The sequence below is a fragment of the Poecilia mexicana genome, unplaced genomic scaffold, assembly GCF_051168715.1.
Source record: "Poecilia mexicana isolate PSO_F unplaced genomic scaffold, ASM5116871v1 scaffold_6, whole genome shotgun sequence".
Taxonomy (NCBI): Eukaryota; Metazoa; Chordata; class Actinopteri; order Cyprinodontiformes; family Poeciliidae; genus Poecilia; species Poecilia mexicana.
In genome coordinates this window covers 22,348,369-22,370,922 of record NW_028263375.1, presented here as the reverse complement: position 1 = coordinate 22,370,922, position 22,554 = coordinate 22,348,369, and the positions used below count along the sequence as shown (strand labels likewise).

General features: G+C 38.2%; 1 protein-coding gene across 4 annotated transcripts in view; it reads right to left on the bottom strand.

The window, feature by feature from the left end:
- The window catches only part of ndrg4 (NDRG family member 4), a 53,739-nt gene extending 32,653 nt beyond the window's left edge, over positions 1-21,086 (bottom strand). For all 4 annotated transcript variants that reach the window (XM_088006419.1, XM_088006416.1, XM_088006418.1 and 1 more), the window contains exon 1: positions 20,340-21,086. The gene's annotated coding sequence lies outside the window, so the exon portion shown is untranslated. The remainder of the gene's footprint in view (positions 1-20,339) is intronic.
- Positions 21,087-22,554: the final 1,468 nt, after the last annotated feature.

The following is a 22,554-nucleotide window of genomic DNA, read 5'->3' as shown; positions in this document are numbered from 1 at the left end:
AAACACAGTTAAAACATTAAGGATATCTCTATAATATATTAGTGGAAATTTTACTCTCAGCTATCAAGGTAAAATATGAACATTAACTTGGAAGTGAGAGAAAACGCAGATATAAAACAACCAAAAAAAACGTCTGCATCTGTTAATCATTCCTTCCTCTTCCTCATGTCCTCCCTCGTTCCCTCCAGCAGTCATTCAGCTTTATCTCACTGGTTTTATCAGACACTCTTAAGAAGACAAAGCACAGATGCCAGTTACATTCACTTTTAGCAGCTGATGAAGAGTGGTTTTGTCTCTATAACGCTGCAGTCAGATTTATTGCTGAAAAGGGCTAGAGATGACTCACTGCAGCTCAGTCTTACCAGGTGCATGTTCTCGCCGTAAGCATTACCATTTACCGTGTTGTGACGGTAACTCGTGAGCATGTTTTCTCCTTCCTTCTGTTTATCACCTCTCTCTCTCTCTCTCCGTCTCCCTCTCGTCATGACCAGTTTATTAAATGGGTCAGTGTGACCTTCTGCAGTCACTGGAATGGAGCCATGAGGGGTAATAGTAAGGGAAAAGAACCCAAACAATACCGCCTATGGTCCAGTTACCCCATTCTTACTGCTGATACAACTTGTGGCACATGTTTACTTTTTACTGTTTGCTGGACTAAAATCTGAAATCTGTAATTGAAATACTTTAGAAAGAAAAATGTCCCAGGTTGATTTCTAGAAACCAGAGAACACATTAAGGACAGATTTTCCAGAAACTCTCGTAAAAACAGAAATTATGGGTGTATTGATGGTCTTCTATACCCATGTAATTCTATGCATAATTGTGAGGTAATAGGGGCTACATGAGCCCTACAGGTAGACTACACCATAGGCCAGATTGCCAGTCCATTAAATCAACAAAACATAGCTGAGCCAAATAACTAAGTAATTTAGAGTTTCCAATTTGTCAAACTTACAGGATTCTTGACTGTGAAAATGTGAAATCAGCCAAGAGCAACCACATCAAGAAAGGATAGTCCGGGGTCACCAACTCCAGTCCTCGAGGGCTACCGTCCTGCAACTTTTAGATGTGTCTGTGCTCAAACACACCTGGATCAAGTAAACTGCTCATTTCGAGCCTATTGCAGAGAGGAACGAATGCTGGTGAAGAAATTCAGACATTTTGGAGCAGAGGTGAATCTAAAAGTTGCAGGATGGTAGCCCTTGAGGACTGGAGTTGGCAGCCCCTGGATAGATATACCCTAGCCCAGTGGTGTCCAAAGTTGGTCCTCAAGGGCCGGCATCCTGCATGATTTAGTTCTCTCCCTGGTTTAACGCACCTGGATCAAATGATGGCTCGTTAGAAGAGGAACATTGACATGCTGAGAAGGTTGTTACTACCACCAGGGAGAGAACTAAAACATGCAGGATGCCGGCGCTTGAGGACCGACTTTGGGCATCACTTCCCTACACCAGGGGTCCTCAAATCTAGACCTCGAGGGCCGGTGTCCTGCGGGTTTTAGAGATGGCTCTGCTTCACCACACCTGAGTAAAACAAGCAGACCTCTGGAGAACCCGGCTGCACTGCGGAGGTAATTCAGCCATGTGATCGAAGTGTGTTGAACCAGGGACACATCTAAAGGTTCCAGGACCCCGTCCCTTGAGGCCTGGAGTAGAGGACCTCCGCCCTAGATTGTGAACTGTTGGGTATGAACTTCCTCAGTCTTGCTTAGCTTGACTCGATGTCATGAGATGAGAAAATGTCAAATCCAGTCATTTGAGACTTGACTTGGGCTTACCCCACAAAGTCTTGAGACTTAGCTTGGCCTTCCCCCTTAATGACTGATTTCGACTTGGCCCTGAATGACTTCGGGCTGTTTTTTCTTTTTTTTTTTTTTTTTTTGCTGTTTCCTCACAAAGACCTTGAACATCCATTTCCAAATCACAATTCTGCAAAAGATTCATATCATCTTGATTTGGACCATACAGAGATGGACACACTGGTGCACTTGGACCATCAGGTCACAAACTGATAGTGTATCACCTTATAATGTAAAAACTGATTATTATAATCAAGTCTGAGCATTGACCACTTTGTTCTAGCAACTATGTTTTTGCTAAATTCGAAAGAATAAACATATAATTTGCATTGTCCCTGCTGATTACTCCTAGGCATCCTCATTGTTATATTCCTGTTTTGTTTCTGCTTCTTTTGTTTCTCTTCCAAAGCTTTATGTCTTCTGTTTGACATTGTGCTTTTTTCCCCCCAAATCCCTGCTTCTCTGTCTCTAAGCATCTCCTCCTTTTATCTTCACAGGCTTTGACATTTTACCTCTCCTTCTGTCACTCCAACATCTCTGTCTTGCAGCTGCCCTCTCTCACTTTCAGTGCTTTGCTTTCAGTTTTTCTTCTTTCACACCTCATCTCATCCTACCATATCTGCTTTTCCCCAGCCGGTCTCATTGCTTTTTCTTTTTTTTTTTTTAGGCCTTACCGTTATGTGGTTATGTAAGACGTCAGATTTTAAAATCAATTAGTGTTGCATTTTATCAGCTATATTTGGAATCATGACGCCAGTGTTGATGGTGGAAAAATACTGCTCCGGGCTTCTCGTGTGGCTTGTCCGGTGACAACCAGACTCATATTATCAGCAAATTATGATTTTGTTTTGTAGCAAATACCTCTCTTTAACGCTCATGACTGCAGAAAGGCTTGAACCGAAATAATATTTGGAAAGAACATCATGTGTTCCTTGAGGAATTTTTAAAAAAATGTACTGAACATTCACTGATTTTAACCTATTTCTACTATTTTCCTTTAAAATGTAATGATTACCGCGACCTTATTCATTTTCCAAACAATTAACAGCAGTTCCCTCTTTTAATGTTAAATTGAAAGCTGCACAAAAGACAAAAAATAAAGATTTTAAAAGAGTTCAGATAGGCTTAAGGTTAATTATTTTTAATTCATAATCTATAACAATGCTGTGTTTCAGGCTGACTGGATAACATGACATGAGAAATATGTGGGACAAAACTCGAACTTGTCCCCTAAAGAGTTAAGACTTGACTTGAAAGATATTTACATTAAATACATTTTACCCCTGTCTTTTTCACATTGTTTATGTCCATTGAGGCTTCCCAGATCATTTATGCTCACACTTACTGGCTAATTAATTACATCTGACTGGCAGCATTTGGTTGCTTCCTTTGTACACTAAATGAACCTAATTAGAAATCTATATTACTTTGATATATGAGGTAATTGTGCTTGAATTGGTGATTTATTTAGCAAACATTTCTAGAATCCAATTAACTCATTAGAAACAATTACGACTTTTACCTCACTTTATGAAATCGCTGTCCTTCAGCAGTATTTGTTTCCTGACCACTCTGCCCCTCAGGACACTGAAAGGCCCACTGAGGCATGCAGTCCACTTTCCACAGAGGAGAGACGAAATTCAAAGCCTCTCTTCATCACCGACTGGGCTCAGACAGCGATTGTGTCAGTGGGGGTAAATCTACTTTCTGTCGACTCTTTTGTGGAGAGTAAATGCTGCTAAGAATTTTTTTTTATTACTGAATTGGGTTTTGAGTAGAAAACCTATTCAGCATTTAAAAAAAAAAGAACAAAATGGATCCATCCAGTTTTTTTTTCTTCCTCCTTCATGTCTCTCCAGACAGGGTTGCCGTGACAACCCAGCTGGGTCCAATGGCATCTGGCTCACCCTCTCTTTTCCTTTCAAATTACACATTTATGTTTTCCACCACCGTCTTAATTACATATTCTAGTCTACATACGAACACAGCTTAGCAATATTGTCAGACATGATAGGTCGCATCTCACCTGCTTTTCTAAATGTAAGAAATCATAAGCAGAAACGTAAACCAAACAATATACCACCACCTGAAAAAGATAAAGGCTAACCTTGAAGATAAATGCCTCAAGCCTTAATTAATCATTCCTGTTTAAGAAAAGATGCACAAATATTAAAAAAAAACAAAAGAAGTGGTTTTAGAGTTAATACATTGTTTTCTCTGGATTCCCTGCTGCATGTGATAAAGTAACAACTAAGTCAATAATAGGGAACGAGTAGAGCAATTTCCATCCATCAGTAGTCCATACCTGCCTACTCAGGGTTGAACGTGAGGTGGGTTACAAGACAGGCCGCCATGCATACACACACTCACACGTAAGGGCAATTTAGAGAGGTCAGTTCACCGAATGTAAACTGGAGAACCGAGAAGCATGCACCGTTATGCAAATAATCAGAGAAAGACTCACTGGCTAGGATTTGATCCAGTGGTCAACTATTTTTTTCACAATGGATGGTCAGAGGCTGGGCAAAGCTTTATTAAACTAATAAAGAAAATAATATTCAATTTCTTTAACTTGGAACCTAAAGAACATAATTTCCTGCAACTCTCATCCTACTCGCCTGCTTTCTTTATTTCTGAATGAGGCCTCTGAGATTTCATGAGCTGTTCATGAATGAAAGAAGGAAACCTAAAGATTATGCTGGGACAAACCAGTACTTTTATGCTTTTTTTTTTCATTGTGACACTCATTGTCCCTAAAAAAAGGTTGGCAAATAGTTCAAACATTTGACTTAAAGTGAAGGATACGGACCACTAAAACAGCCACAATAACTATTAAACTGTTTTTAACTTTTTACTGTGTGTTTTTGTAATTGTTACAGTTCTGTTGGAAAAAAAAAGCCACATTTTGAAATTAATTTTGATTCACAGACTGAATCTTAATACTTTCTCTTCCCCCTACTTTTGTTTTCACCGCTCAGAGTGAGGTCCAGATTCAGTCTTTGGAAACAACTGGAATAAACAACATACGCTGCCCCCTTTTGAGCCAAACACTGGTGTAAAGTCCAATTTTTGTCAATGTAACTATTGGAACTCAATGAAGCATCATTACTCTTCTCTGCTCTCCTGCTTTATATTGCACACAATGCTTCTCTTTCTTTTTCTCCATTCACAGGCTTGTCTTGCCAAATTACACATTTCACAGTCACACCATTGTAACCTTCCTTCTAACTGTCTTCCCTCCTCGGCTGGTATATGGCTGTGAACTCCTTTAGTGTTTTGATGTTTTAAGCATTTCAGTTGTGCAGTTTCCACACAGACAAGTTTCACAAACACAAGATTGGACAGTGGACTTTTTAAAGCATGTTAAAGCTCATTCAGGTTCCTACACAGAAAGAATATCCTCCCTTAAGAGTAAATCTTTCTAAGAGGGTTCGATTTAATAAATGACAGATTTTTAGACTGTAAACATTATCACGTGCAAAACACAGCATTCTCGGCTCTTTGTTTGCCAAGAACCAAATCCTAATTTGAGATAACTAAAATAAAGGGTAGCTCTTGAGAGCAACTATTGTGCAACTTTTACATGAATACCTGCTCCAACACACCTGAATGAAATGAAACATGTAGAGAAGGTCATTTGAGTCAGGTGTGCTAGATTAGCTATGAATCCAAAAGTTGCAGGATACCGTTCGAGGACTGCTGCTTTCGCAAATTTGGCAAATCTGAATAGAATAGTTGCAATTGCACCCTGCATTCAGCTGCGTAGACAATAAGGTTTTTCTTTAGCTGATTAACTAAAATCAGAAAATCAATAGGAATGGCAGCAGAAGCAGAATCCCACTGGGGTTAATTTTTAAATGTAACTTTTATCTTCCAACAGGTTGGATTTTACCAAGATTTTAAAAAATAAATAAATATGCATCTACATTTGATGCATATTTGCGTCAATCAGTGGAAATCGGTTAATCTTCACATCTGTCATTCTCATCCAGACCCAACCCAGGTTAACTCCCTACTGGCAGATTTTTTTGTTTGTTTTACCTTTGCATGTATTGTAATGCTTATTTTAAGCTTTTCCATCCTTGAAGGGCCTACAAAGCAATAGTTTAGATTGATGACAGAAGTCTGAGGGCTGGTCTCTGTCTCTGCACACAGATCCCTTCAGAGAGACAGACACCAGAGGCTCAGAGTGTCGCGGGAAAAGCTACAACTCTTCCAGCTGTGAAGCACCCATGAAAAATAGTCAGGTATTTATTTAAACACAGTCGTATTTTGGCATTACAATTAAACCTACAGCCAGACATCTTTGACAAGCTAATTATTTTAGACCTAGCTCGTCAAGGATAAGTGGGTATAGATAATACAGTAGATGGAACAACAATGCTATTAAAGATTCACACTAAACGACCTGAAGCTGCAACTGCAGTGAAAGACGGCTCCGAAATGTGGCGACGACAATGTAGGAGCTGAAGTCAAATATTTTCAAAGATATGAATCCTGCTTTTTTCTCTACACAGTTATGCACAAGTTTTTATAACTTTTTTTATCTACCATATAAGGTTTGTGGCTGTAACACAAGTTCAGAAGGTTTTATTTAATACTTCTGTAAAGCACTGTAAGCACAAAGAGAAGCTTTCTGTCAGACAGAAAATCAATTGCAGATTCATGTGAAAGGGAAGCATCACATCTGATCTATGAGGACGGAATCAATACTCCGAAGCTGGGATGGCATCAGCACATGTGCTGACAGAGGAGGAAGGTTAGGATTTCAGGAGAAGCAGTAGAAACCTCCTTAGTTACACTGTCACACAAATTAAATGGCTGATTTTAATTTATTTTTATTGCTCCGCGTTACCCAAAAGGCTGCTGTGTCACTAACTCCCACACTAAAAGTGACAAAGCTCAGGTTTGCTCCCCTCTCCTCCCCCCTGAGTCTCCCGCAACCTCATCATATGACAAGGTTACTGAATCCACTCAGCAGTGTTAATTAGACATATGGCTGCTGCACTTCAAAGAGGAAAAAAAACTTCCAAAGGACATGACTTTTTTTTACCTCCTACATACCCTCAAAGTGATAAGACCGCTCTGCTGTTATGTTACAGACAGATAAAGAGGAAGATGGAGTCACTGCACTCAAGTGCAAGCAACAAGGACATGAAAACAGGGTTGACTGCAGATATTTTACTTATAAAATTACCTCCAGTGAAGTCTGCTTGAGCTCCATCAGTCCTAATTAGAATGAGGACTGACTTTTTGCTGACTTTCAAAGATAATGTAATAGATAAATATATGTTGCAAAAGAAAATATTTTTGCTTCTGCACGCACAAGAACGATTTTTTTTACAATCAGAGCAAATTATTCGGTGCAAATCTGAGATTGTAATTTATGTGCTGAAATGCCTCTGGACACTTGGAAACATCTTGACCTATTAACTTTGCAGGTGAATAATCTCGAATAATCGCAGAGGAAAAGTCGAGCTGCTTGGATTCTATGCTTCCTCCAGACTCTGGGACCTTGATTTCAAAATAAAATGTTTATTCTATGAAGCTCTGGGTTTGCACACATTCTACCTGACAGCCAATGTGACACAGATGCAGACACGCAGGTCTATAAAGACCCATCTGTTTTTCCCAACTTCTTGTCATCCAAAATGTCTGCTGTAAAACAAGCTCATTTGTCAGAAGGAGTTGCAAGCATCCTGCATCATCCATAGAAGTGCTCTGCCATAGCCAGGCTTGCTCACTGGCAGCTTATGACTCACCACAGAAGGAACATTAGTCATGGCAGCAATAAAAGCCAATCTGAATCAATTAATGCATTACCCTCACCAACGATAAATAAATAAATAAATAAATAAATAAAGTGCAATAACCATCTGAATATTTGCCACTGCTAAAAACAACAGTCTTTGCCTTATTTGTGACACAGTGGCTCATAGAACTCCTCAAATGATGCTCCACTGATGCTTTTTTTCTGCTTTCATGTGAACAGGAACATGACTTACATTTCTCTATAAGTCAAAAAAAAAAAAAAACATTTTCAGAATCTTCTCTTATGAGAAAAAAATACACAGATCATTGCAGATGGCTGCTCACACTGAGCCTGGTTCAACTGAAGGTTTCTTCCTTTTAATATAGATTTTTTTCTTTCGGTATACATGCTCATTATGAGGGGTTTCTGCAAAGTCAGTGAAAGAAAAAAAATCATGGAGCCATCCACTGTCACTACATCCTCATCTAGGAGGAATGAATGTTGCAAGTCAGTGACTTCATATGACCTGCTGGGATTCCTAAGGTAGAAAACCTTTTTTATGTAATTTGAAAAACAAACTGAACTTGACTGCTTTATTTGTATCTAGGTTGATAGGAGTGAATGGAATCTGTCTATCTGACTCAGATGAACAAACTTTTTTTTTATTTTACAGTGCCTTAACACTTCATGTGTTGTAAACTGGCACCATGTAAGCAAAAAGGAATTGATGTCCTGTGCTGCAGGTTTTGTCGAGCTGAACTACTCCCCCTGTCAGATGGAGATCTTCCAAACAACATGAGTGTAAAAGTCCAGTGCGATGACCTTTTTAGGCTATAAAACTTACAGTAACCCTCTGCTATTGTGATCTCTAAAGGTGTGCAACATAAGCATCTTCAGTTGTCAAAACAAAGATATAAAAAATGAAACAAAATCACATCATCTCCTGGGAGTAAGAGCAGATCTGTTTGTGTGAAGTGTAACAAATGTTGCTGTAATTAGCACTAGTCTAATTGCTTCTCTTCGAGGATTAATTGGGTATACTCTAGGAAAATCCTCGTCACCCTCAGTCGTGCATTTCTAATTCGGATCTAATTTTGTAGGTTCAAACAGTCCAATTATTGTGCCTCCTTCCCACATCCCAAACTAAATTGAGTCATTCCTCTCCTCCTAAGAGGGGGATTGGAACAACGCTGCATTTCATTTGAACTTTGAACTATGTCAGAATCAGCTATAGCTCTCACTTAGACTTCTCATTGTCCCTCCCCCCCATTATCAGTAAGCTGAACACTGCAGTAAAAATCTTTTTTATTTTTTATTTATTTTTTCATTTTTACAGATAACTGCATAAATTAAGAAATGTCACAAATAATCTTGGGTCAGAAAAATCAAATTCTAAGTTACTTATACTTTTTTACATATATATATATATATATATATATATATATATATATATATATATATATATATATATATATATATATATATATATAAAGTGAAAAACAAAACTGGCAATGAATCTTGGTGAACAAATTAATACCTCCTGTTTTTTAGACAACTGTTTTAATTCATCTACATAATGTTTCTGTGGTTCAGTAGGTAGAGTGGTCATCTGGGAAAATTCAATCTCCACATGTTGATGGACAAACCTTTTCAGAGCACTGCATCCAAGTAAACCACCTACATGAGTGAGAACTTTTGCTTTGGCTAGATCTAAAGGAGCCTTTAAAAAAGAAATTCTTGCAGGTAGAAGGTTAAATTAGAGGTGTTTGTGTGCACAACAACGAGCACGACGATGTCGAAATCCTTGTGCTTTTTCATTTTGCAGCTGCCAAGCAGTTCAGTTGGATGTGATGTCATTACCAGATTTTAAGTCTTACCTCTGACACAAATGAAGCATTAAATCTCGCAAGTTCAATCCTTCTCTACGTAAGATGCTTAAATTAAAGACAGTCAAAGCCGATGAGAACAACAGTATACAGCGATGTATTGCCAATATCTTGTCTTTTTGCAGGATTTTATTACTTAAGTATCTTTCTGTCATGAAGTGGGTTTGAGGTGGTGAGGAGAGACGCAGGATGAACCCAGGTTGTAGTGAAAATGATGTGATTTAATGAAGGAAGCTCAAAACAGTCCAGGATGACAGGCAGCACAGCAGAGAGGTTAGCATACAGCTAATTACCGGTAGCAACTGATGACACTGAAGACTGAATAGGAGAGCTAAGCTTAACCAGGACTATCCAGTTCAACTGGCCAGCGCACAACAGACAAAACTGACATTAGACGAGGACCCGACTAGAGACAAAGACAACAGGTGGGCTTAAATACACAGGGAGCGCAATCAGGTAACTAGACACACCTGGGAAGCAATCAACAGGGAAGACAGGACAGGGAGGACTAAACACAGAAAACCTAAAAATAACTACACAAAAAACACCGAACACAACACTTTCTAGTGTGGATATTAGCCCGTACTGACATTTCTCCACACATCCCCACATTCAGTCCTTCTCCACCCCATCATCCAACCTGTTGGCCTCCAAGCACTCTAGGAGCGGAAGTACTTCACCAGCTGACGGTATTATAAGCTACACATCGAAACATAGAGGCTTTTCTTTTTTTTCTTGCTCTTTTGAAAATGAGACTTTTAATTATTAATAGCTACTTGGTGTCTAGAGGAATCTTCCTTAGCTGAGAAGCTCCACAGAGCACAGATATAATTTCTGAGAGGAGGATTAAATATTAAAAATTAGCTCTCTCTCACCTCTAGACAGAGAAACTCAGCAGCCATTTTTTCTGGAATTCAAAGATCCCTTGTCTCGGAGGTGGTGCCCAAGAAAAAGTTACACAGTGCAGCTGACTTTTCACTCGTGGAGAAACGTAGATTTGTTTATTCATTATTCCTGGCTGAGTCAAGCAGAAAATAAACAAATAAAATAAAATAAAGAAAGCAGATCTAGGAAGCGTCCAGTCACACAGTGGGGAACTTACTCTTTTGACAACACTCTTGTTCAAGCATCTATTTTTGCCTCACCTCTCAGTGGGGGTTAGGTGAGACAGGACAACCCCGCCTCCGCCAAATTGTTTCGGAGTATTGAAAGACGAGCAATGGCGAGCGATAATGAAGGTAACGTCAATGTGATTTGTGTAGAAGATAAAGTACTAAGTCTGTGCTTTCCATCAATATTCATTCATGTAGTCACTGGTGCTGGTGGTGTTAAAAAAAAAAAGTCTGTGATGCTGCCCAGAATTTCAATTAGGTGCTGATCACCGAAGTCAGTGATGCTCTAACAAAAGTGATTGCTGCCGTCCATCTGTCTGAAAACGGCTGTAATGGCATTTTAACACAGTTTGGATGTCATATTTTTTTATAAGAACAATTGTTGTCTTGTAAATGTATTCAAGTATCTCCAACAGATGAGCTCCCATTAAAAAAGGGAGGCTGCAGTGAAACCATAAAGTATTCACAGCGCTCCGCATATTTTGTCTTACAGCTGTTTTTTTCAAAATTGTATTAAATTAATCTAAGACAAATTAAGACAAATCAGGAGGGGGTGGGGGGGCTGAACGATTTTGGGTGCTTTGTGAATTTATTACAAATAGAAAACCAATAAGTCTATTGTGTGTCCTAGATGAAAATGTATGTGTTTGTACAAAGATTGGCGCACTTACAAAAAATGATGGCATGACAAAACAGTGCTTGTTAGGCAATGTAGCATCTGGAGGACGGGTCTGAATTAGCCTCTGAATTCAGAGGAGAGTTCCAGAAAGCAGACGTGGCAATGGTGGAGGAAACCTTCATAAAGGCTTTTAATGTCTCATTATAGACATTAAAAGAGGCACTGCAGTAAGTACAGGCAGTTTGTGAGGCCATTAAATACATCCTTAATAAATCCCTGATGACAGATGAAATTCTGCACAAAATGAAGGCTGAAGACGGACAAAAGGTTCCATTCAGATGTCTCTACGGTTCCAACGTTGAGCATTTACGGGTCTGTAAAATAATAATAATATTAATAATTCATGCTTCTGTAGTTCTGAACATGGGTTGAAAGTATCCGGCTACCTGTCCAGGGTGAACCCCGCCTCTCGCCCGGAACGTTAGCTGGAGAGGCACCAGCAACCCTCCCGACCCCACTAAGGGACAAGGGTGTAAAGAAAATGGATGGATGGATGGATGGATACACATGCAGACACACGCACACACACAAGGTTAACTGTAGAAATATGTTGCCAGATCGTTCCCTTCAGGCAAATTTAGAGTCACTGATGTATTCTGGGGATTCCCACCAGAATGTTGCTGGTCTGACAGCATGGTGGCAGGTGCTGCTGGTGGAGGGGGAGTCCAGTCCTGGGACTGTTTTTGATTTATTCAAAGAACCTCATCAAACCTCGTTCAGTGTGATTATTCTACCATGCGAACTGCCAGAAGGAGACCAAAAAATATTTTCTTTCCAATTTAGCGAGGTATAAACTGTCAAGTCCTGCAAAAAATATTGCTACTGCATAAATTCATTCAGCAAATATGTCACTGGAAGTTCAGGGTGTGCTGTTTATACCTGTTTAACTTGCCTAATGCAAAGAAAGCATCTCCCTGATTAGATCTTACCTACCTCACATGTGTCATTCCTCATTTATAGACAAATCTGACTATTTTTAGTACATTTCCAGAAGAATTTAATTCCACTTTTTATACTTTTTCTACGGCTGATAATTGTATTCAGAGATTTTAGTAAAACATGTATTTATTTGGCTCCAACTCACTGACTGCTTTAGGCACAGGATGAATTTTAAGGATGTTTGCTGAGCTTGTGCCCTGGAGATGAATTTTCAAACACTTTAAAGCAAGTGCTACAGGCTTGATATATAACCTTTGTCACAAAATGAAAATTAGGAACAGTAAACAATATTATCTGCTACGAATAACTCTTCTTACCAGTTATATAGGGCAAGGAATTGATCTAGCGAGAAGTCCATGAATGGCTTTCAAAAAAACAAAACAGAACTGTAAAATTTTACTGCCAAATATGACATTTACAAGGCGGAAAGGTGTTTGTCTCTTTCGGGCTGAGGAATAAGTCCAGCTGCGATGTTTTCGTCCAGCTAAAGACAGGTTACTGAATGTACATGTAAGTAAATTTGATATTGTTTTGCACAAATTACTTTCTTAGATTGAATGTTTTTTAAGCAGTTGATCAAAATAATTTGCCACTTGCATTCCCTTTCTATTGGCTGTTTCTATAGTCTGCCCCTTTAAGCTGCAGGGCAGATGGACGGACAGTACGTGGCCACTAGTCATCGTTGGTGGGAGATGGATGGCTTCACCAGACTCTTTCCTGGACTGGATGTCAAGGCTCAAAGCCCAAAGGAGCAATCCGTGATAACAGATGGTTTTCCTGATTAACTACTGTTTACTTGCTCAGATCCTCTTGTCTTTGTTGCACTATTAAACTGACATCCCCACAGCACTAATTATCCTGTATTTTATTACTGACCAAATTAGCAGTAAAATGACAAAACATTGAGAAGCATCGTTGCTAATTTTCTACCAAAGCTAATAATCGAAATGCAATATCCTGGTGTGTCATTATATGTGAGTTGAGCAAATGTTGCTTTCATTGCTAACGACGAATCAAGTCAATTAGCATAAAATTAGCTTCTGACTTATAATGTTATTTGTTTTTTGTTTTTTTTGTTTCTTTTTTAGGTTTGACTTGCCAATTCAGATTTTCTTCACATGCAATTGTATTTGTGTAAACTTTTTCCAGTACAACCATTAGATGTAATAAAAATTGACCATAAAAGAGAATAAATGTGCTTATGGCCGGTGTTCTTGTCTGTTTCATTTAAAAAGAAATGTTTTGCTGCTTAATACTTTGTTTTTGTTTTCTGAAACTCTCTGTTTGACTTTTGATGATTGTTAATTATCCCCTTCAATCTAAAAACAGAAGTAGTTGTAAAAAGTATAAGTATTAAAGACAACAGAAAATTAAGGAATTACAGGATCAATGTTTTTCAGTTTTGATGTATTTGATGATTAAACCAGGAAAAAAACCCAAGATGTTTAAGAATTTGACTTGTTGATCTTCCTGCATCTACACCTAAATTTGTCAGGTTAGTGAGAAGGTAGTGTCAGCTTATAAAAAGCTAGATTTATTAGAAGATATTAGCTTGATATGTTAGCCTGTTGCTAAAGTTTGCCTTTGATGGATATGATTTAAAATGTAACTGAATAAAATACTTTCCAACTTAAAGTACAAGGTACAGATTCATTGTCTGAAGTTACAGTGATGGGAGTAAATATAACTGGTTGCTTTTGACTTTTGACTACTCTATAGATTAGAAAATCAAATTAACTTTCCACATTAATAGTTACGTTTTTGAACAAAACAACACATTTAGCATATATAAGCTCTTTGATGTTGATAAAGCTTAGGTCAGTTTTGGTTTTGTAAAGAAGCCAACTCATTTGGTAGCTTATTATTTAAACATATTTATACAGTTTTTTGGTAAAATGTTGAATATTTTACCAAAAATATTGGTGAAATATTGAAATGCTCTTAGTACATAGAGCATTTCAGGAGTCATAAGAATTATCCGCAGCATTTTTTAATAACCTGAACCCTGCTAGCTACAGAAATAATCTTTAAAAATCGGTCATGAGGACGAAGAATGTTGCCATCGATTACACACTGTGCCTGTCTTCATTGTAAAACAAGGCTTCCATTAGTGACCATTAAGTGTCAAAGTGCATGAAGTTAATATCAGTCTGGTTTGGTGCATCGTTCATCTAATCGATATACTTATTTGTAAACATCCAATATTTTTTGAAACACAAGGAATCAAGTTTTCTTTAGAGTTGAAAATGGCTGGTTGTATTTCCTCAACAAAGATTTTCTAATATTAATAATTCAAGAAAGTGTGGAACCAGTGCAGAATCACTAGTTCCCTGCAGACTGAGACAGCACACAGGCTGGCATTCAAACACTTATGGACAACAGCAATGGATAACACACACACACACACACACACACACACACACACACGCACACACACACACACACACACACACACTGAGGGGGAAAACAACGCTTGTAAAAATGTGTAATGGCAAGGATTGCTGATATGCTCCATTTCATATGAGTACAGCAATAACAGGAAATAAGAGTGAGATTCATCTGAAAATCTTTTGCCCAGTTGAGCTGCATATTCTTAAACTGAACTGAAAACTGCTCTGTGTTATAATTGGATGTCTTTAGCACGTTGACTGCAGCGCTATGAGCATCGGACTGGAAACAGAATGAAGGCAATGTTTATTAAGGCAATACTGACATTTGGAAAGCCTTCCAGAGAAAACTGTTTTTATTTAGGCGTTATTGAGTCTTTGTCATACTGGAGTACGCCAGGCAGTACAAATCTCCAATAGAGACAAATCTGTTACTAAAACTTACCATGAAGTAAATCTCTTTGGAAAATTTGCTCTGTTTAACATACAAATGTAATCTATAGCTATATGTCTGAATTGACTTGATTGCAATACTGTGTCCTGTCTGAGCTGTTGTGAAAGCCTGTAGCAGAACATGTCAAACAAAGCACTTAGATTAGATTAGATTAGATTAAATTAGATTAGTTTAGATTAGGCTGCTGTTTTCCAGATTTATTTTAGTTTTTGGCATAAAAAGTTCAACATTACCTAAAGTGTGTCTTAATGAAATTACAAGATGATTCATTTAATCATGGCTTCTCAGAGTCCCTTTGGTTTCTGCTCCAACTTTGTCCCTCTGACACAAAAAATGCTTTGAAGTAGAAAAAATATGTGTCCACACATTTTTTTTCCCCCAAAATGCCATTATTAACCGTAGTCATCTTTGAAAAGATTGTGATATAAACAATAATTTGGATCATTTTTTTCCAATTCTAGTCCAATATTCAAGTTTTGATATTATTTCTTATGAAGAAAAAAAAAGAGATCCAAACCTGGCCCCATTTTTAAAAACGGGATTATTGGTAATGAGTCTTTTTTACTGTGTTACTGTGGATGTGAGGACAGAGCTCTAGTAGCAGTCAGTCTTGTAACAAATCTGAAGAAGCTTCTGACTGAAGATTGTTGCTGTATGACCATCGTTTGACATGCTAACTGCTCAATTTCCAGGTAGTGGAGATTATATTCATCATTTGCTTTTGCCGCTCCTTTTAAGAGCTCTGTGTGACCATGTGGTTAGAAAGAGAGATGCTGGAGTTGGGGATTTAACCCTCGCCCATTGTGATTTATAGAACAGAGTTTGAAGTTCTGCCTTCTCTCTCTGCTCTTTCGTCTTGCTCTGCAGCCCCAAAGTCTCCTTTTCAACTCCTCTAGGATTTGGGGTTGTAGTTCAGGTATGATTTGAGCTTTTTGAGATGCTGAACAGCTGCTCCCAGTTGTAAAAACAATACCTTTGTTGCCATGGTTGCACATCATAACAAATATTGGAAAGTATAAAAGTAGGAGCAAAATTTCTTCCAGCTGAAAAGCATCCAAAACCAGAGGGGAAAAACTGTCCAAACATGGAATGCTTCAATCAAAGAAATGGAGACAAAAGTCTAAAAATAGAACAAATCAAAACTAATGTAACAGAGCTAGTCCAACATGCTGCCACCATGAGTGGTGCATATCTAGCATTGATCACATTTACATCCAGACTTTGATTAGGCCATTCCAAAACCCTTCAAAGTTTTAGACTTTCAAAGGTGGTCTTGCTTTTTTCTCAGATTATTGTGCATAACTCAAGTTCACTTAAGCATGGGGTCATAAATGATAGATGGCCTTATTTTTTTTCTGATGCTGGACATTCTCCTGCAGGATTTTCAACTTAAGACAAGAATCCATGGTTCCATCAAGTCATCCAGAGACTGAATCATCAAAGCAGTCAAAGAAGATTACACTCGCAGAACCATGTATAATTATTAGTATAGTAGGATGTTCTTTCTTTGAGGGTGGAGGGGACATGCCTTACAAAAAGTAACACTTTTTTCAATCTACAGACTATTTTTCCCCAAAGTTAGGAGTCATCAAGATGTTATGTAGAAAAATGAAAAAGCCGTTTGGTCTGTGTGTTGAGATTGTTTGATTTATAGTCCTTGAAAAAAATCTCAACTATGATGCATTTTGATAAAATATGCCAATAAAACAACAAAAAATAATTTTGAATGTTAGTTAATGGTAAAAAGGGCAGAAAGGACAAAAAAATGACCTTTTTTAAAGGAATGTGGAAGACTTCAAAAATAAATAAAAGTCATTAAAAAAACAAATTAAAATCACAAATAAACATAAAGCCTGAATAAATGTTATTCCATTCGAATCATCCCACAGCCACACTTAATTAATAATAAAATTCAAAAATGCCCAGGGGCCCATGAGGGCTAAACATTTAGAAGCAGTATTAAGTCGGGAACATAATAAGCATTCAATGAATAAACAATCTGGGGAATGATTAGACTTCACAAAGCCGAAGCAGAGCCAGAAAACAATGTGAACCTCAACCTGAAAATGACATGCAGAAACATTTTAGGACATCACCTTTCCTCTGAGCATAACTCTAATGCCTCTAGCATCTATGAAATTATCTCTAAGTAGATAACTATGCCATGACAGATGAACTACTTCTGTACTAAGCATATTTGTTTAATTACTAGATAATGATTTTCTAATGGCTGACTGCTGCATAATAAATATGCACAACACTGGACTGCTTGACAGAATGAAACAGATGAACGGAAAATGCCATAAACAATTTCAGCCGAGCTGAATAAGGGGAGAGAGCGGGGGATGGGGACTGCGAGGCACAGCATGGTACGTTATTTTGGCTACAGTGGCTTTATAATCCTACGTACATCGTCTGCAGAAGGCTCACTGGAACCGTGCAGCCAGACTTGGAAGGGAAGTTCCTCGCCGCTTCTTTCAGCAGGTACAAAAATACAAGAGACAAGATCTACTGGAGTGCTGCTGAGGTTATGAAAAGATTCACAGAGTTTTATTGGAAGACAACAAAGCTACTACTCAAAAGGACACCCAACAGCCTGAAAAAATCCTGTAAAAAAAAAAAAAAATTCTAGCGAATCAAAGGTGAAAAATCTTTGCAATACAATCCCTCTCACTGAAATATTGATGCTTCCGAACCGGTGGGATTGCATGTCCCACAACTGTATTGAAAAACCACCAAAAACCCAATTTGAGATGAATATTAACTAACAAAAATAATTTTAACAACCCCAACGCAGATGAAAGTTGAGCTCCCAAATAAAGAGAAGAAATCTAGGAAAAACATCTTGCAAAGTGGAAAGCATTAGCATGCAGAACACGCTAATAACAGTGCTGCTCTTCCAGTGGCTCACTCACAGTGCCAACCTCATTGTTTAGCTGTTGAGAATGCCACTGGGTGGGAGGGAGATGGATGTTTAGAGAGAGATTTGGAGACTCCAAGGAGAGAGAAGATTTGTTTCAACATACAAAGAAGCAGAAAAACAGCAAGACTTACAAACAAGTAAGTCCTTCAATGCCAGTCACACTTTTCAACCCTTTTCTCCCTGCATTTATTTACAGATGTATATATATTTTTTATGTATGATTTGTGCCACTGCCACAGGTGAGATACATACATAGTGGTTAAAATTGGTCTCTTAACCTAATCTACTCTACAAATTCTAGAAAAACATTTCTGTTGGAAATAATTAAAATAAGTAACCTTAGGAAAATCGATACATTTGTTTTAGATAAGCCATTAATAAGTTTGCTTTCTTTGAGCGTAAATGTTAGAAATATTTGCAAGGACATCTAGGGAATTTGACTTTGCTTACTAAAGTCACCTGCCCTTAAAATGCTGTATTTAATTGTTCTGTTGACTTAATTTCTGTGTTTTAAATATATAAAATAAAATAGCACTGTTAGATAAAACAGAATATTAACAATGCAGCTACAGCAACATTAGCAAACATTGTTACCTTTGTGTCAATGCTTTTAAATGTTGCTCTTTGTTAATCAATTTACAAATTTGTTGTTTATCTAGACTGATAAGTAAATAGTTTTCTTGGACAGAAAATTATAAAAAATAACATTGTTTGCTTATTAGGAATGCTAACATTGCTGCTAACTTGGTTAGCTGTACTTGTAAATCAGAATTCCTCAAAATGTAGTTTTTTGTTATTCTGATAAATTGTGATTGTTTTTTATGTACAAAGTAGTTCACCAAAACATAACAGTAACAACTTTATGTGCTAACATTACCAATATTAGCAACGCTAGCAAACACAGCTACCTGAGTTAGCTTGCTTTCCAATGATGGCTTTGCTAAAAATATCGCTTTTGATTATCCTGCTATATTAGATTTGAGGATAAAAATGACAATTTTTCTTTTTATTTTGGCACTTGATTCCAATGTGAAAATAAGAATGAAGATTTAGCATATATATTGGTTAGTATTCATTTCTATCAATTAAAAACAAAAACATGTCATGTCACGTGTAAAAGTGATGTTAATATAACATCCAAATGAAAACACATGAAAATATCTAATGTACAAAAAACAAAACTAACAAAAATATTGTAGCCAGTGTACAGCCTCATAAATATGGGGTAAGAGTCGAGCTCCAGCTCGTTTGTAAGTGTGCAAGCAAAGGAGCTTCAAACAGATACACCCAGAATGAATTTTTCAGCTGGAGCTCGATTTGACACATTAATATTCACACAGGGCTCTGGGTTTATCTGGTTTCCTAAACACTATGGTAAATCTCAATAGTCAGATGCCAAAATGGGCTTAATGGAGCAGCCGTACGGTCTAAATTAAACCTGATGTGAGGCTGGTAAAAGAACAAAAAACAGGAGTCTATTTTGCCTTTGTAGATCTATTAATAAGTTCAGAGCAAGGAAACAGACCGCTCCCAAAGGAAAGACAGCCTCAACTTCAATGGGAATGAGGGAGAAAAAACAGTTTAGAGACAAAACACTCACTGGATGTGGGAAAAAAAGAAAAAGAAAAAAAAAAGCAATTCATTTAAATCATTAATGATTTGGTGACAGTACAAAGGACTAAGCGAGTATTTTTGCTCATTTATGTAATCTTTTCAAAGGGTCCAGGTGGAAAAACGAAGATGCGTGGTTTTATTTCTCAAAGAAAAGAACAGCAGAATTTGCGTTTCAGACTCAGACAGGTGTCGCCAAGAGCATTAATGCATTCAGATATGAGGCACCGCTATTCAAGCCTGCACGAAATTCAATCAACTTTTATGACTTCCACTTACTGTAGAGGCATCATTCAGCTGCCTCACCCTGCGACAGCCAGACATTATCTTCTGCTCCCTTCTCAGTGACGTAAGCCCCCTTAAGAGCGCAATATTTATACATGCATTTTGCTCTCGGTCTCCAGCAAATGGTGCCCTTTTGTTCCCCGCGGGGTCAACAAATTCAACCTGTCGACATTCCGTTCACGCAAATGCAGAAGCCGCCAGCGGGGGTGTGTAAGCAGAAGTACAAAGCCTCAGCATCAGTACTCACAGATTCTGTGCCAGAAAAAAAAAAAGAAAAAAGAGGGAAAAAAATTGCTGTCCTCATTTTTAACATCCTCCTGTTCCTCCTGCTGCTGTTGTCCTCTAACACACACAAAAAAGCCACCTCTCAAGGGAGGCGTCAAGTCTCACAATCATGGCCAATATAAAAAGATAGATGCAAATTTTAAGCCATTTGAAGCGCTACAAAGAGATTCAACCATTTTAAATGTTTAAATTAACACAAAGCTGCAGATAGATCAAAATTTACTGTACCTGTAGCGTAGCTCTCAGTGATCGTGGTTGGGTTTTTGTCCTTGTCTCTCCGTCTGCCACAATCTGGATGACAGAGAGAGAGAGAGGGAGAGAGAGAGAGAGGGAGAGGGAGTGCGTGTGTGTGTGTGTGTGTGTGTGTGTGCTCGGGGTTGCAGTGGACAAAAAGAGAGAGAATGGTTTCTTCGTCACTCTGCCTCCCACCCCTTCCTCATGATAAACACAGAGCACGTGGCTTCACCGACGATGCAGCACGTAGAGAAAAATCACACCACCGAGAAATGAAGAGAGAAAAAAAATTATAAAAGGGAAGGACAGACGAGCACAAAACGAAAATTAAAAAAAAAAAAGAAAGAAAGGAAATTGCACGGCCCTCCATCTAATGGGTGTGGTCGGCTGCTCTGAATTGGCAAAGACTGAGATCAAAGAATGTGCTGGAAAGCAGGGAAATATTCAATCTCGTTCGTAAAAGGAGGGGGGGAAGCTTTTCTGAACATGCAATTGTGACACAAAATGACTCCATATCAGCTCAACTCATCCTCACACCCACACACGCACACACGCGCACACACACTCAAGACAAGCAGACCAGCTCAACAGCCTGTAGGCAAACAGGGGAACATTTTGTCTGGTTGGAGCTGCCGTCAAAGGATCTGACCATGTTTGGGCATGTGGGCCATGAAGTGATAGAAGCGCTGATAGCAACATTTACATGTCTCTGTTAGATTGATTTCTTCAGCACAGTGGTGGTTTACACCACTGTCCTAAATATGTCTGGGTTATTATTATTATTTTCTTTCAATGTAATTTTGCAGAGATGAACGTGTGATTGTTGATGTGAGCATTAGGGACGGATAGGAGAAGTGGAGCAGTGGAGCAGTTCTTCCAGACGTTTATTCATTGCTCGTCTGACTGTTCCAGACTGCCATGCCCTTTAGGGATTCAGAGGACACTCTGGGGGTGACAGTCTGCCGTCGCATAGTAAAACATCTGATTCACAGCTCTTATCAGCTGATATGACCCAGTGAGGTTGGTAGTATCAGCTGCACCTTTCATGGCTGTAGGTATGCCAGACACAAAGAGAGCAGGAGGAGGGAAGCTGTGCATTTTCCTTCAGTGACAGTGAATGGTTTGTGGTTATTGGTTTTTCAAAAGTGGAATGTATTATGCAGGAAACAGGAACCTGCTAAATAATGAACTAAGGAGTCTTTAATACCTTGGAGGATTGGGCATAGTGCTATAGAATGCCTTACAAGTATTCATAGCCATTGAACATCTCCATGTTTTGTCACATTGCACAGAAAATGATTCAAGCTGTGTGCAATTCACCATGTTTAACTTAAAACAAGTTTGTACCTGGCATTTTTCTTACTTTGGATTCTGGTAGTTCTCATGCTTTCTTGTTGTTGGACCTGCCAGCAAGAAAATTTACTTTTACTTTTCAAACTCAAATTAATCTAAAAATCTCAGAGATTTTTTTTCTTGCAAATTTTCTACTTTTGGAGCTCAGAAAAGGCCTTTACCTTTTTAACCTAAAGATTTCTTGAGTTTTATGGTGGAAATTCACTCCTTTTTTTACACGCTGTCCTAGTTTCTTGTTTGTGTTTCGATTATTGCATCTTAGCAGAGATAAATGCCTTTTGAAATGTTAAGGCTTTTAACTTTTTGGTCATATTTCCTTGTAAAAAGCCTTTGTGTAGCTTGAGTTGATGGAAACGTGATATATAAATAAACTTTACCTTGATCTCACTCTGGAGGAGCCTCAAAGATCCATTTGTCCTGTGGGAAAATCTTTTGAATGGAAGAAGAAACAGATACACCCACATTTTTTCCTTATCTGTTTTATAAGACAACTATATATTTTTAATGGCAACAACCAGATGAACTATCTTTGTTAATAATACAGTTTCATGGTGAAGAAGAAATCCTATAGGGTTCAGAAACAGGAGAAAGGCAGATTGTTTTTTTTTTGTTTTTTTTAAAGAATAGGTATATTTATTCAACAAAACCAGGGCTGCATGAGGACAAAGCCTGACACAACTAAAGTTGGCACAGGTGCATAACAGGAGGGCACAACTTAAAAAAAGAAAACAAGGATTTTGCAGCATGTCTAAAAACCTGGAAGTATATACCATGTAAGTTATTAGCTAACACAGGGCAGGTGTGAAGATTAACAAACAAGGATGTGGTGTGCAAATGGATACAGGAGCTGTTCTGT